We start from the raw sequence: 16,866 nt of genomic DNA, 5'->3' as shown, positions 1-16,866 counted from the left end.
ACTCTCCTCTCTCACCCTCAGCTTGTGTCAAAGCAGCCAGGATGGCCTTCCTACCAAGAATCTCTTGATCTTCACACTACACCTGCCGTTAGTTAGAATGAAGCATTTGCAGAACTCTACCTGAGGGACCTCTGAGAATAGAGGGCCAATGGTGGGACAAAATGAAGCACCACCTCAAGATTAGTCATCTTGCATGTGAGTGGCAGGATCAGTAAGCAGTTCTGTGAAGGTTTGAATGACTACAAGCATGTCCAAAGCCAATTGGCCACCCAGACACACAGTGTTAGCTTGTTGCTGGGAAGAGGCTGCCCAGCCAGGAACTGCATGTCACAGTGGCCTGGCATGTAGGTGTGGCTGTGCAACTTATTCTCATGAATAGAATGTGACTAGAACTAATGTATGCCCTTTTGGGCTCTGAGTGGATAAGAAGTAGATATGTCTTCCCTTTGCTTTGTTCCCCACCTTTCAATGACTAGGGAAGACTCTGAGGCCCTAGAAGAAGCAGAAACCACAAAGTAGAAGGAACCTTGGTCCCTGAATGACTATGTGGAATAAAGCCTCCCTCCAGACAGGAATATCTGCTTTGGACTTTTGCATATATAACAAAAATGTATGTTGTGCTAAACCACTCAGGGCTTGGTCTGGCATTGGGCTGAGCTACTTCAATCACTAACACTTAGGAACTGAACCCTGTAGACCCCAGTAGACTTCTCACCTGTGCCTTTGAAACAAATGAGTTCTAGAAACCTAAAATCTAGCATAGGATTGCTTAGCCACAGAGAAATGGCCAAGCACCTACATTAAAAAATCCCCATTTTCTGGGGTGCCTGAGTGACTCATCAGTTGAGCATCCAACTTCAGCTCAGGTCATGATCTCACGATTTGTGGGTTTGAGCCTTGTAATGAGCTCTCTGCTGACAGCGAGGGGTCTGCTTTGGATCCTCTGTCTCCTTCCCTCATTACCTCTCCCCGCCTCAAAAATAAATATTGAAAATTTTTTAAAAATCCCCATCTCCTCTGGCCAATATAATTCCCCTTCTCTAAAGCTTCTGTTAGAACCTTTTAACTCATTCTATGCTTCATAATGCAGAGGGCAGAGGAGAATGTGGAGTCCTCACACAGGAATACTCCAAAAGGAACTTGAACCCTCCTGATTACCTGGGTCCCCCTGGGTCTGACCGTGTATGCTCCTGGGCAGCCTGCATTAATAGCCTGGCTGTCCCTGAGGGAAACCTAGGTAGAGGTAATTCTACTAAATCTTTCCCATTCTTACTTAATAAGCTGTTTGGGGCCCCATCTTTTGGGCTTAGCTAATCAAAAGTGAAACAGACCACCAATGATGTTTTTCACTTCGTATGTACAAAAATTGAGCCTAGAGGGAAGAATATCAAGGTGTAAAGGGTATATAATATTATTCTTCTGAGTCAAATTTGATTCTGAAAAAATGTCCCTGCTAGTGAAGATGTCTAAGCATCATCTTCCTGGTTTCACCTCCAGCTCCTGCAAGGAGTCCAGAAGTGATCAATAGCCTTCCAGCTCCTTCCTGCCACAGGCCTCTCTTTGCAGTGCAGTTCAAGACCCTGGGCACTACTAGCCCATGAGGCCTGCTGGGGCCAGCACAGCTTATGTGTGCCCAGGTGTACAGGACACCCTCTCATTGCAGCTGCCCATGACACTCGGAGCAGAGCAGCTGCCTGCCTTTTCCTTACTAATTTCTTCTCCATGCTGAGCTACGTGGGGGAGAATAATTGCCTTCACTCTGAGCTCTGACATTCCCACATTCAAGCACCTGCTCTCCCACTGTTCTCCCAATAGGAAGACAATTTCTGCCATACTTGGTGTTTTCTTCACAGCAAACCTGCTTATTAGAGAGACTCACGTTAGAAGGGACAGTTGGGGGCCTGTGAATGTGGCCCGGGCCAAAGTGGCATTTTGGAAGTCTAGTTAGTATTTTTCCCCAGTGAAATATGAACTGTCGTACGAATTCCCCTGAGTTGCTGGGCAGAAGGGAGAATTTTCTGGAGCTGCTCAGCCTCATCTCATTCTCCTAAAAGGTCCCAGCCCTGTCAGCAGAAACAAGTCAGGGAAGTCTAAACACAATGAAAAGGAAAACTAAGTCACTATCATTCAATGATACCATGTTGAATTTATCAGAAGCTTTCTCCAAGATTCTCAGAGTTATTCCACTGTTACTAGAGGGTGGAATCAATTGATTCCTTATAGAATGTGTATTTTCATTCTAGATTATAAAGTGTGATACCGTAGCAGTTAGTCTCTTCAGGGTCAGTTTAACAGCATCTCATGGGGGAGGGGTCGGACCATCTTAGACTCTAAGGTTCTCCTCTCTAGAAGTGAGCAGCTGCCTTAAGAAACCACCTCTTATTGTCTCCGTTTATCACCCACACAAGAGCCAATCACTAGGTCTTAATTAAGATTACCAGGGTTTCCCAACTTATTAATCATATAGGTATTAGACTTTTATTATAGAAATATTTTAAAGCAGGGGTTGACAGACTATGATCTGCAGGTTAAATCTGGTCCTCCGCCTGTATTTATAAATAAAGTTTTATTGGAACACAGCCATACCTATTTGTTTAGTATTGTCTGTGGCTGCTTTCACACTATGAGTTGAGTATATATTTACTAATTTGGACCTTTACAGAAAAGTAAGATAAATCTCTCATAATCCCACCACTCAAAAACGGCTAAAGCTATATTCTTTCTTCCCTTTGATTCCTATGGAAGCAACTCTTTGGAAAAATGGGATGGAGTGTTATGAATTTGATACAGATGTTGAAACTAATGATGCTACACACACACACACACATGCACACTAAGAGGGTATAAAATGTTTATTACTTATATATTTGAGACTTCTCTGTGAGTGCAGTAAATATCTCCCAAAATGGTCTGAAAATCATTTGAGAGCAAGAAAAGGCGAACTGCTGGGGGTTTTACGATGGTTAGGGATGGGGCCAGGGTGGGAATTACCACTGGAGACTAGGGGTTTACATGGCCTGAATCTTCCACTGATGCCAGCTTGCCCAGATATGGGGTGAAAGGGGAAGCGGTACAAGAAAGCAGAGGTAAATGCCGTTTACAGTCAAACACCAAAGATGGAGCCAGAGTCCTTATTACAAGGTTACATTCTCTGTCACATTGGTCCTTCTAATCTGCCCATGTTTCCTCCTTCTGAAGAAGGAAACCCTCTGGTTTCTAACAGAAAGCAAATACATGGTTTTATTCTAAGCTTTCATTTCTTCTAGAAAGAATTCAAGGTTCCTCCCACTGCCATCCCCTGATGTGTTGCCCTCTCAGGAAGAGGATAATAAGAATTAGAACATTGGCTCGGCTGCCTCCAGGAGGAATGAGGAAAGGAGGGAATTAAACTCAGACTCTCTTGAGGAGCTCTCTCAATTGCTCCTCATGGCTCCTACACTCCTCCATTTTATGGCTTGTTTCTTGAGAGCCTGGCCCCTGAGAAGAGCCAGGCACTGTCCCCTGTTGGGGCCAAGGGGCATATCTGCAGCAGCCAAGAGTGAACACGTGAGCAGAATTCCACTCTAGGCCCTAGGGAAAAATTCCCTTTCCCTCTTTAATCCCTTCAATTCGTTTTTCTTCACCATCAAAGTTGAAGTATCTATATATTCAAAATTAGGATATGAACCCAAAGGAAAGACCCAAGAAGTTACTTAGTGGCTGAGGTTTTAGTTCTGCCTCTGGCCTATGAGGAAGGAGCCCTGGAGAAAACGCAGGGAACCAGGTCCCCAGGTGCCTTTACTGGGGTCTACATTTAGAGCCTTGAGCTTATAAGAAGAATTCCTTTACCTGATGATGTCTGCCTTGCTAGGTCTTCCTTGGGATCCTCACCAAGGAGCATCTGTGGGTAATGTAGCAGTCCTGGGCTCCCAGCTCCTGTCACTGAGGAAGGACAGGAATTAGGAATGACTAACTATGAAAACTCACAGGGTAAAGAGAGACAAGACTGAGTGGGAAGGAAGGGATTTTCTGCTGTGTGCTAGGTGCTTTATATACATTCCCTTTTATAAAAAGATTTTTATTATGAAAATGTTCAAACATACACAAAACCTGAGAGAATAGTGCCATTAACACCACATATTAATTATTAACTTAAGTAGTTAGCATTTAATAATACTTTATAATTGGTATGACCCTAAAATATGGGTATTAATCTTAGCCATTTTTAAAGGTTGCAGGTTACTTGCCTAAGGCCACGGAGCAAGTACACAGAAGAAACAGTGGTTCTCTCTATCTCTAAAGGCCACATTTCCAAGGTCATGCTGCCTCCAGGGAAGGCTTGGTGAAAAAGAAAAAACTTAACCTGAGCCAGAAATATCAAAGAAGCAGGAGAACATTTTCAGAAGGACTTATAAGGTGAGTCCAGGCCCAGTCACAGTGGTGGAGAAAGGGGTTTGGCATAGACACTGGCTGGAAACCTCAGAAAGAACCTTCTGGGCCTAGCTGCTTCAATACTTGGGAGACTCCCCTCATTGCCCCAGAAATCATGAAGACATCCAACCGTCAGGTGGAACCAGGAATGGCAATATTTAGGCTGTACCTCCCTATTGCAGTACTATTTGCTAAATGACGTTAACCCTTCCTTTTAGATTGAAAGACACATTAATGTGTGCCTTGTTACAAAGACCCAGAATGGATGGCATTTCTCCACTTCCTGAGTGTATATGGAAGTGGTGTCTCATCACCAGCCTAATTTTATTTATTTATTTTTTTGCCACCAGATTGAATACTGCTTAGCCATTTCAGAGAGGGCTGTGTTTGCTGCTTCCTGCTTTGTTTATTATTAAGTGCTTCCAAATAAGGAACAAGTGTCTACAGGAAAGGGAAATGAGTCTTTGAATCTGCAAGAGGATGCTAGAGGACATCTTCAGCAATTTTAATAATAGCTTCGGAATAGATGCCTGCATGATCTTGAAATGATGACAAATAAAATCCTAAAGAGCTTTATTGCCTCAGGGAAGAAATGGTAAAATTGGGGAGGATAAACATAAAATAAATAGAAGTTGAAAAGCCCACTTTTGTGTTGGCTTTATTAATTTGTTAAATAAATTAAACAATAAGCACATATGTCTACTTTTAAATTCCAAGATAGAGAAATCTTACATATATTTTATATATAATATATACAATTTTGAAAAAAATTGGCCATATTTATGTTTACCTGAAATATGTTCAGACTTTGAATTCATATATGAAAAACATAAAAGCAAAGACTCTTTTATTTTTTAAATTCTGGGATGAAATTATGTGGGATGTGGAGTGTTTGGGTGGCTCAGTCAGTTAAGCATCCGACTTCAACTCGGGTCATGATCACACAGTCTGTGAGTTTGAGCCCCATGTCTGGCTCTGTGCTGACAGCTCAGAGCCTGGAGTCTACTTCAGATTCTGTGTCTCTCTTTCTGCCGCCCCCCCCCCCCCCGCAACTCATGCTCTGTCTTTATCTCTTGAAATAAGTAAACATTAAAAAAATTAAAAGAAGAAATTGTGTGGGCTGTGACTCTTTGGCTACATTTAAAATAGAATGTCTCTGAGACCCAGTTTATTAAAGGCATCCAAAAAAATCCTATTAGTCATCTGCCAGCAGAATTTTAAAAATTTCAGTATATTTTGATGAATTTCTATTTGGAAAGTCCATACACAAATCTAGTCACATCTGGAAATGTACATTTTGGAGAAAAGTACGAATACCATTTCCAGAAAGTGAGAGTAGCCTCCGTGTCCATATCCCAAAGAAAACAGTTGTGCAGATGGAAACAAGTGTCCCTGTAGTGACAGGACTTGGGACTTGAGATGGACGAGACATACATGGAAGAGAAGTACATAGTAGGAGAAGAAAAGGAGGATAATTTCAGCACCAAAATTTTCTTCCTTTATGGTTTTGACCAAACAGAATCTTGTAAGCTGCCAGCCATGATTTATTGCTCATCTTTTTACTCTAGTTAGAGAGGAGGTATATGGATAAAGGATAATGCTTTTCATGGCAAGATCTTGATGTTGCTTGGCTATTTAGGGATTGTGTACATCCTTCAAGAGGGCCTTTTCATATATTTCTCTAAGGACAGAAGGAGAAGGATGGCAGGTTGAACAAAATACTATGAGCCAAAATGACACACAGGAGGCAACTTAGCATCAAGCTTATAGGTTTTCTGGTGGGACCAAGAGATTTGAACAATCTATACCAGATACAGAGCCATAAGGGAACAGCATAAATGAGTTTTACTGCCACTGCTCCAAATTGCCAAAAAGCTGCAGTTTGAAAGAGACTGAGCCTTTTCTGCCCTGGCAGTTGGCATGCATAACTGGCAGCACACAAACTCCCAAGCGTATTCAGAACGTTTGAGGGGTGTGTTGGCTCAGGGGCTTGGCTCCGGCACCCCTGAAGAAACGATAACCCAAATGCTGTCCATTTACATGAGGTAGTCCTTGATTTTACTCCAAATAGTACTTGTCCCATGTTTCTGCTGTTTCAGTGTCATTATCACCTCATTGTCACATCTTAGTATGATGTGCCAAACAGAAAAGGCTATATTGAAGTTGATATCTGAAGTTAGAATTCAGTAATTATTAGTAAATATACTATCAAATGACTAATGGGATTCTGCCTTACTGTATCAGTGTGTGTTTGTACTTTTCATTTCCTATGGGAATAAAGATCCTATACTAATTTTAGGCCTTCTGTACTGAATTTTTAAATATGGGCCAATGTGGAAAAATTATTAGATTTGTAATTAAATGTTTATGAAGTGCTTAAATGTTTAAAAATATTGTTCTAATACAATAGAAGAATGAGCAAAAGACAAGAACAAGCAATACACACATACACGCACCAATACAAATGGCTAGAATGCATATACAAATATATCTAACCTTAAAGGAAATCAAAGAAATGTAAATCAAGATCATAATAAGTACATATTTTCCTTATCAGATTGGCAAACATAAAAATGAATAATACCAAGAGCTGGTAGGTGTTGAGAGAAATGGATGTTTCTTTCTCTGGTGTTGGGAATAGAAGTTGTGCACTCCTAGAGGATGATTTAAAAATACATATCAAAATGTAAATATACACACTTTTAACTTAGTGAATTTGCTTTTAGGAATTAATTCTAAAAATAAAATCAGACAAGTATGTTAAGATACTTGTTTACAAAGGCTCAGCATAGTACTGTCTATAATACATAGTAATAGAAACAAGTTAAATGTTTATCAATACAGGATTGCTTAAATATATGGCATAAGCCAAACAATAGAGTACTATGTGACCAATATAAAACTATAATATGGAAAAGACAGGCTTGTGAAATAGAAGGCACAGATTAATGCATTCACTTTTTGTGGACGGAAGGATATGCACCAAAAGGAGAATTGTCATTAAGTGTCTTTTGCGGGTAGAGGGAAGGATTCAATGGATGTTTTATTTCTCTTCTACGTAGCTTTCTTAATTGTATAGGTTTGTTTCCTTATTTGTTTATCTCTATGTTCCATTTATTCAGAACATTAGCTGAGCATTACCATGTGTGCGGGGTACTATCCTAGACAATGAAGAGAGAGCAGTGAACTGATACTACTGGATACAAATCCCCTCCTTCCTCATGACATTTGCATTTTATTGCAGGGAAGACAGAGAATGAAGAAAGTAAATATGAACACAGTGCTATGTTACATGATGTTAAGTGCTGAGGAGAAAAAGGCTTTGCTAATACAAAGGCAAGGAACGAAGCAGAGAACTTATCCATCTTCTTCTGTACTGGCCTTGGCCCTGGCACAGTTAATGGTTCACAGTAGCAGCCAATAATACTTCTGGAGTGAATTTAAGAAGAGGATTCCAGTCAGAGCACTCTTTGGCTAGGGCACCATGATGAAGACACACTATAAGACCTCCATCCCTGGGTTCTCCTTTCTTGGGTATATGTAGATGATGTGTCTTCCTTCGACCCACACATTTTTCTCTTCAGACCTGGGTAACATTCGCTTCAACTTATCCACACCTTTCCATGTTTAATAACATTCTAGTCTGATTTCTCTGAGAGTAATATATGTTCCTTGGACTTAACTTGATTCTTTCTCATCCAGTTATTTCCCAATTATTTTGTAGATGGAATTATTGCATAGCCAACCTTTCTCACTATATGCCAATGCATCATAATGTCACATAGTCTACTTATTTTGGGGAAATATCATTAAGTTTCTCCATGTAATTGCCACAAATCAAACACATATGACACTTATAAATGTGTTCTTGCTGAGTGCCTTCCCATACGTCCTTCTTTAGCTTGTGTTTCTTTGAATTCTGCTATTGTTAATTCTCTATGATTTTCTGTCCCAGGAAAAATTAGTCAGATTATAGAAAGGGACTACAGCAAGTTAGAAAGGCAGAAGAAATAATAACTAATGAGCATCCCATTGCATGCACAGACACACACACACACACACACACACACAGGGTTTCATCTGTTAGTTCTCATGTGCGCAGAGATAAATGTCAGGGCAATTTGGGTCTTTAAGCATGACAATAAAATTTAGGATATAGAGAACAAAGAAATAAACATTTGGCAATTATCTTCCACCTGTCTTCACAAATGAAGTTAATGAAGGATTCAACTGCTAAGAGTAGCAGATGAAGGATTAGCATATACATAGATTAATATCAAAAATGGTCATGATAAGCTTAAAGTATTAGTAACGATCACAATCTAATGCCTTTTTAAAGTAGATAGACATGAATTCAGTTTTTGAAATTGCATAATGATGACCATTTAAGGATATCCTCATAGGAAATACATTGCTTAAACATTTGAGGCTTCTGCCAAAAGAAAAACAATAAACAAGTACTTTATCATATCTCATAGCCACGCAATTAAATAGTCTATCTGTGGTTCTGGTTTGCAATAATCACAAGTCTCCCTAATAAACTTGAGAGGGAATATCATATTACCCCCAAATTTCATACAGATTTATTTTCAAGTATGTCATTTCTGAGTTTGAGTTTCATTTATTCTGAGAAATGGCTTCCTTATCAGTAAAATGGATGCATTAACATTTGCCACCAAAACAGCTCTCAGAAATGATTTGTGAGGTAAAGCATATTCTCACTAAATTTTCTGAGTTTCTCTATATAAAAAAAATCTTAAAAGCATACATGATGACTCAATAGTTTTTGACAGGCAAATAAGCTTCAATGATGAAGACACTAAACCTTTCCTTTGGTCTCAGAAAATGACACAGATATTTTGCATACATTATTTTACTTAATTATCACCACTCTGTGGAAAAAGTTACTATTATTGGAATTTTATAAATATAATTGAGACTCAGAGTCATCAAGTATTTTGTTCAAGGTCATGCAGACGGGAAATAAAAGTCAGAATTCAAACCCTGACTTCATTGATACTATCTTATGCTTTTTGTCTAAAAGAACAAACTTTCCTCCACTCAAAATGATATTCCTTTGAGCTGTGTCATCTCCCTATATTCCTGTACTCAAATTATAAGTCAGCCACTTCTATCAGTAGGATATTTGAGGCTTCCAATTGTTAGGTTATAAACACAACCCCCGGTCTATCTCAGCACATTGACTTAACCATTTTACCAGGCAGTTTTCTACTGTCTGTGTCTGAGTAGCTTATCTCTCCTATTAGAGTAGAAGAGGTACAAAGACAGGCACCAACATTAAACTTCAGTATGCACTGATCCTCAGAGAAGCATGCCAGTGAGATGGAATGAATGGAACAAAGTCCCCAACTGACAGGTTAGCTCTGGCTTGGATGCAATATTAAATAAATCTTGTTCTGTGTTTTGAGGTTTCAAGGGACAGACATTCATTCAAACCAGCCCTAAACAAAGGAGACATGCATTTTCAGAAGTTCCATGAGAAAGAATCTGAGCAAAGCTGAAAAACTATGGCTGCAAAAAGGACAAGAGTGAGGGCTGCTTTTTCTCCACTTTTTTTTTCTCTCTTTCCTGTATAGTACCTCCTGCCCGGTAGCTGCATTCTCTTCTCTTTCTGAGTGTAAGTTGTTTTATCTTACACATGGCCAGTAATGGTTGCCTCACTATATCCCTATAAAACCTTTTGCCTTAAGTACATACCCCACTGGCAACTTCTATATTTCAGACAAAGAGTCTGATTTACTCAGCTCATCTATTCAAACCAGAATACAGAATCCTAGGTCACTGACTAGTTTGTGAATGGGCCACCTCTGAATTAGAGGCTCACACCTAGTCTAGTTGGCTGCACAGAGAAAGGATACAAGTCTCCTTGTCTACTACACTCTCTTTCTAAAAATAGAGGCATAGATGGGTAGACCTCATGAACTCTGTCTAATGCACATATGTTCAATTCAAGTCTTCATTATGAGAAAGTGTCCTTCCTATCTCTTCTCCAAAGCAATGGAGACAGACCAGATCCATTATCAGTGAGGATGTTTATCAAGAGAATGGGGTCACTTTATAAAATAAATAGTAAAGTCACAGAATCTAAATATTAAAATTACGAATTAGAGAGTTAGGGAGGAAACAACTAGCATATGACATTAATTTTCAATTTTGTTCTAGTGAAAGGAATATCATGCCATATCTGTAGAGAACCATTCAAGTGAGCATTTGGAAGGTAATCGGGAGTTTTTAGGTCACTTCAGGCTGAGATGAGAAATGGATCAAACTCCCATAGTCTGAATTTAGTCAGGAAAATTGTCTGCAGAAACTAGCTGCAATCCTATGATTTGGGGTTATTTTATCAACTAAATTTGATGAAAAACATGTTAATCTGTTAGTATTTTGGGACTTGTTTAAAGAATCAGAATTGCCTCCTAACACTTCAACCAAAAGTTGAAGTGATGGGAAGTTTAGTGAAGGGAACTTAAGATACATTATTGTAACCCAAAATGTGCATGTCTCACATCCTTTTCAATATTCACTTTGCAATTCCATTACTGATTGTCTCTGACAGCAGGTGTAGTACACCTTTATGGGCATTCTTTTCATTTTATGAAGCTCTTCATCTGAAATATTGGAGAGTTGGGATTAGCGATTTCATAGACACAAGTTCTATCATTCATAAATCTTTTATCTTAAAATTGAAAGCATTATCTTTAAATGTCTTCTACAAATCTTTCATGGGAATAGAAGGTCATTTATGAACTATATGCAAGGTGGCTAGAAGAAGTATACTTTATGAAGTTTTTGGACCATTAACTCTAGATTTTGACTTTTTTTTTTCATTCAAAAAAATTGTATCTTTGAATGCTTGAGAGTGTGATGGGAAACTCGGCTTCAATGAATTTTCTTTTTGTGGCCATTGATGTAGGTCACTAAGGTGACTGAAGTCTCCCAGCAGACTTTTAAATATTTGAAGCTGAAAATATTTAAGAGTCTACCAAATGAGTAGTGCTTTAATTTTTATTTATATTCTATTTTTGGTGTGGTTGTGATTATGGCCTCACCAAGACGGGTGATCAGTAATGAATGTGTCCTGTTGGCGGATCCCTCCAGGGCTCTGATTCAATCTTTTGAGTTATGGGATGAGGACAAAATGAACTATTTTTCAAGCTTGTAAATATGTGACAAATGACAGTGCAAGAACTATTGATTCCAATCACAGTGATACAATGTTTCATAGTCAAGACTGACTCTGGCTTTACAAATTACTTGCAAGTTGAACAGTAAACCCATGCACAACACGCTTCGACTTGGATCAATCTTCAAGAATATTTGTGTCAGTATTCGCCTCCAATTTGAATAAATTCCCAAAGTGAAATGGACTTTGCTTTTTTACATTAAAAGGTGCTGTTGGATTTCCCCCAATCTTCAAAAGGAAGAGAGAAGCAGAAGGAACTCATGTAAAATCCCCGATGTCTCTACACATAGGAATCTGCTTGTTATGTTTATTAAACAGTCATAATCAAATGTAACTGTGAAATGCCACTCAAGAATACAAATCTCACAACAGCTAAAAACTTACAAGTACTACCTAGTTCAACCCTCAAATCTTATTAAAACATATCTGGAAACAAAACAACTATATAAAACTGATACAATAGGTTAGAATTTGAAACCACAGTAGCCATTATGTTCCTGTTTGGGACAAATGGATCTGACTATTTTTTAGAAAACCTCTGAACATGACAGGTATTTATGTATGAAGAGAGACCCTCTTAAAATCCTCCTCACTTGGATCATGAGCACTCCTGTGTGTAAAGAAAAGTTTTCTTAAAGGAAAACCCAGTAGAATATATTTTTTGGGGGCCAGAATTTTGCAGCAATTGTGAGAAAGCAGCATCTGTACTGTCCCCACCCCCACCCTTGCCCCTACCCCCTCATGGAGCACCATTTTAAACTTGCCCTCAGGTTGTCATGGTATATTTTATGCAGGACTGACCTTAGCAGAGACTCTGCATGCTGATGTATTATTGACCTTCTTCCCCACTGCTTACTCAAACAGGCCATCTGGGTACCAGGATGGTACAGGGAATATGTCCAACTTTCCAGACCAAGATAAAAATAAATAAAATTCGGGGGCAGGAGGTGGGGTAGAAGGAAGGCTCTTAGCTTGTTCTATGGGTTTGTTTATTCAGAAATAATTGGCGTGGATCTGGCCAAGGCACAATTTCATTCTTTGTGTAATCCGCTGGCCTCCTGGGCCCTCCCCCCATTGTTCATCTCCATTAAAGTGTGATGAACCACTAGGCAAGAAAGGAGGGCAGAGAGGCCACAAGGCCACCACCAGCCTCTCATTATAGGGTCACACTTCTGGGGAGGCTGGAATTAACCAGGTGTGAGGGTGGACATATAGCAAAGGCAGACCTGACCTCCACAGTCCACCACAGTGAGGTCCACTTTTTTCTCCTGTTGGAAGTGAGTGCTACGGATCTGGAGACCAGTGAGCCAGGTTATCATTGCTAGGGGTTTATCTGGACAGCAGCCCTCAGCTCTCCCCCAGTTGAATCACAAAGAACCCAACCTTGCCATGATAGGCCAGGCACATTTATAGCTTCCCTGGTAAATTTTTCCTAGGCTGGAATCCATTTTTAGCGGCTTCATTTGGTTGATCAATGGCTTTCTTTCAATGGTGATATTGACTTAGGAAACTAGCTCAGAATGTCAGATTCAGTTCATACTGAATTGCTCTCCAGGACCCAAAGATCGTGGTGAGCTCTCCACAGCACAGAACACTACCAATGACAAGGGGGTTTTGCTTAACCTCTTTTCTTCATCAAAAAGCTTTCTCTTTTTTCTAGTGTTGAGCGCTATTTGTTTATAATTGAGTTAAGGATCATAAAGGTTTTTAAAAATAAACAAATTTTAAATATTTTATTAAGAAAAAAACATAGTAATCTTTTGGACATCAACCTTAACAATATCTTTCTAGATCTGTCTCCTTAGGCAAGGGAAACAAAGGCAAAAATAAACTATTAAGTCTGCATCAAAATAAAGGGAAAGTGAAAGAAACCATCAGCTTAACAAAAAGGTGAGGTTCATAACAAAAAGGCAGCCTACTGAATGGGGGAAGATGTTTGTAAATATAAAGAGCTCATACAACTCAACACCACAAAAATAATCTGATTTTAAAAAGGCAGAAGACCTGAACAGACATTTTACAAAGAAGACATGGCCAATAGATGCATGAAAAGATTTTCAATATCACTCATAATCAGGGAAATGCAAATAAAAATCACAATGATATATTAACTCACACCATTCAGGATATCTAGTATCAAAAAGACAAAGAAATGACAAATGTTGGTGAGGATGTGGAGAAAAGGGGACTCCTGTCCACTGTTAGTGGGAATATAAACTGGTACAGCTACTCTGGAAAATATTATGGAGGGTCTTCAAAAAATTAAAAATAAAAGTATGATATAAGCCAGTAATTCTATTCCTGGATATTTACCTGAAAAAAACCAAAAACACTAATTCAGAAAGATATACGTGCTCCTACATTTACTGCAACATTATTTGCTATACCCAAGATATGAAAGCAACCTAAGTGTCCACTGATAGATGAATGGATAAAGAAGATGTGGTATATATATACAATGGAATAGTATTCAGCCATAAAAAAGAATGAGATCCTGCCATTCACATCAACATGGATGGACCTAAAAGGTATTATGCTAAGTGAAGTAAGCCAGACACAGAAAGATAAATATCCTATGATTTTATTTATATGTGGAATCTAAAAAACAAAACAAGTGAACAGAAAAGCAACAACAAAAGAGAGAAACACACTCATAAATATAGAGAAAAAACTGGTGGTTACCAAAGGTAATAAGGGTAGGGGGACGGGTGAAATGGTTGGAGGAGATTAAGAGGCACAAACTTCTAGTTATAAAATAAATAAGTCACAGGTAAAGAAAAGTACAGCATTGAGAATGTAGTCAATATTATTGTAATACATTAATGACCATTAGCATTTCACAATGTAATTTCATAAAGTAAACTAATTTAATAATATATGTCAACTATACTTTAATTAAAAATTTAAAAAATTAAAAAAGGTAGTTTTTTGGACTAAATATTCAGCACAGTTTTGTGTGGCATAGAAATGCAGATGTTACCCAAGAACAAGTCCCCTCTTCCCTGACGCCTTCTCGCCCAGCTGCTCCCATCTAGTTCCTGTCCTCTCCTGTGTTCTTCCACTTTGTAGATATTGTTATAATATCCTCCATAATATAATGTGTTGTTCACCCATGTCTACCTTTTCTAGAATCTGAAAGGCTAGGGCCACAGTGTAATCATCTGTACCAACTCAGTCCTGTACCTAACACATAGGATAAATTCAATAAATATTTGCTAAATGAATGACTAATTGTAGCTAGTTTCCACAGATCCTCCTCAATTTACAATGAGGTTACATTCCAATAAGCCCAATGTCAGTTGAAAATACCATAAATCAAAAATGCATTTAATACACCTAAACTACCAATCATAGCTTAGCCTCACCTATCTTAAACGTGCTCAGAACACTTACATTAGCCTCCAACTGGGCAACAGCACCTTACACAAAGCCTTTTTTATAATAGAGTGTTAAATATCTTATATAATTTGTTGAATACTGCAAGTGAAAAACAGAATGGTTATATGGGTCTAGAATGGTTATAAGTGTGTTGACTGGTTACCTTTGCAACTGCATAACTGACCAGGAGCTGTGGCTCACTGCCGGTGCTCGACGTCATGACAGAGTATCATTACTGCATATGGCTAGCCCATGAAAAGATCAAAATTCAAAATCTTTAGGACGGTTTCTACTGAATGTGTATCACTTTCCTGCTATCGTAAAGTTGAAAAATTGTAAACTGAACCATCATAAGTTGGAAACTGTATTTAGAACTTAAAAATGTACCTGGCAACTTAATCGTCACAATTTGAGGAGGTAGGTATACCACTCATTCCCGTTGTAAAGACTGGGAGAGAGAGGTTAAATAGTAGCTAAAAACCTATGATTCAGTTTGCACTCAGCTTGATTACAGAGCTTAAATTCTAGCTACCCCACCACATGATAATAGATGAATGTTCATCCCTCCCATTGTATGCAAATGAGAAATTCATGGTTCTATTTTGGGGTTAAATAAAAACAGTTTTACACAATCACTGGGTACATTGGGTTGTGACAGTTATTTAAAGTCTTTGGGGAGACCAGACCCAAACTGTAAAATGTATTGAGGCTCTATTTGTTCAAACTTTTTTGCAGTGGCAAAAGTCAAAATGTATAACAAAGATTTTGGATATGCATTAAATTTGTCTTTAGAAAAGTGGATCAATCTGTAGTATCCAAATATGTGGTATCCAAACCCGCAGAGATAGTAATATTGTTGTTTTACCATCCAGACTCTGCAATAGACAACACTCTGCAGCTTCTCCTATTAGCCATGTGACTTTGAACAGACAATACAACTTCTCTGACCCTCACTTTACTACTCTGTAAAGTGGAAATATTAATAGTGCTTTCCTCAGAGGACTGCTGCAAGGAGTAAATGAGATACCACTCATGAAAAACTTAGCACAATAACTGGCACATGTTTAGGAGCTTAGCCAAAAATGGGTATCTACATGACATCAAAATATCTAAATATCATTGAATACCCATTCAAAGTAAAAAAAAAAAATTAACAAGGGTAATATAGATAGAGAACACACAAAAAATAAAAGAGAAAAAATATGTTCAATAGCACTAAACTGCACATTTAAAAATTGCTAGAATGGTAACTTTTATGTTATGTATATTTTGCCACCATAATAAAAAAATATCTCCGTTATCCTGTTTATGTCATAATGAGAAAACAAAAAGTAAAAGAAAATAAACTTTGTATCACTGTAGAAATTTCTAAACTATCTAGAGTAATATATACTATTTATTTTATTAGTGTTAAAATTTAATACAGTGAAAACTTTTATTTAGAATATTTTTGTGTGTCAAATAATGATAACATGTAACCAAATTTTTATTGATGTTTCTAGTACTTTTTCATATCTTCTTTATATTCTCAGGAATTAATTATGCTCCCCCCCAATTTTTTATATATTGTAATATTTAAGAAGTTAATGTTTTCAAAGCACATGGTAAAATCACATTTTTTTGCAACCCTTCTAAATACAGTCTGTAACAAAGCAGGAATCTGAATCTGAGGTGGGTGCCTTGCTGAGGGTGTGTTGATGTCTTAGAAAGGTGGCCTTCTTGGGCTCAGGAAAACAAGAACAGAGCTACAGAGGAAGAGTGTGGTATAGGAGGAGCTGGCTGGTTCCAGCCTATGGCTACGGAGTCCCCACTTCATTTGCCCTGCCTGCTGCTCCTCTAACACAGTGCGTTGTCTCACAAAGGGTAGCATTTGC

At 38.4% G+C, this 16,866-nt stretch overlaps 1 long non-coding RNA gene across 1 annotated transcript; it reads left to right on the top strand.

Moving 5' to 3' along the window:
* The first annotated feature begins 1,148 nt into the window (after positions 1-1,148).
* LOC115300851 lies at positions 1,149-5,046 on the top strand. Its single transcript, XR_003912887.1, has 3 exons — positions 1,149-1,243; positions 4,211-4,395; positions 4,761-5,046. It is a non-coding gene; the product is annotated as an uncharacterized LOC115300851 (long non-coding RNA).
* Positions 5,047-16,866: the final 11,820 nt, after the last annotated feature.

This window comes from Suricata suricatta, chromosome 9 (genome assembly GCF_006229205.1).
Source record: "Suricata suricatta isolate VVHF042 chromosome 9, meerkat_22Aug2017_6uvM2_HiC, whole genome shotgun sequence".
Taxonomy (NCBI): Eukaryota; Metazoa; Chordata; class Mammalia; order Carnivora; family Herpestidae; genus Suricata; species Suricata suricatta.
This window is presented reverse-complemented; position numbering and strand designations above follow the sequence as displayed.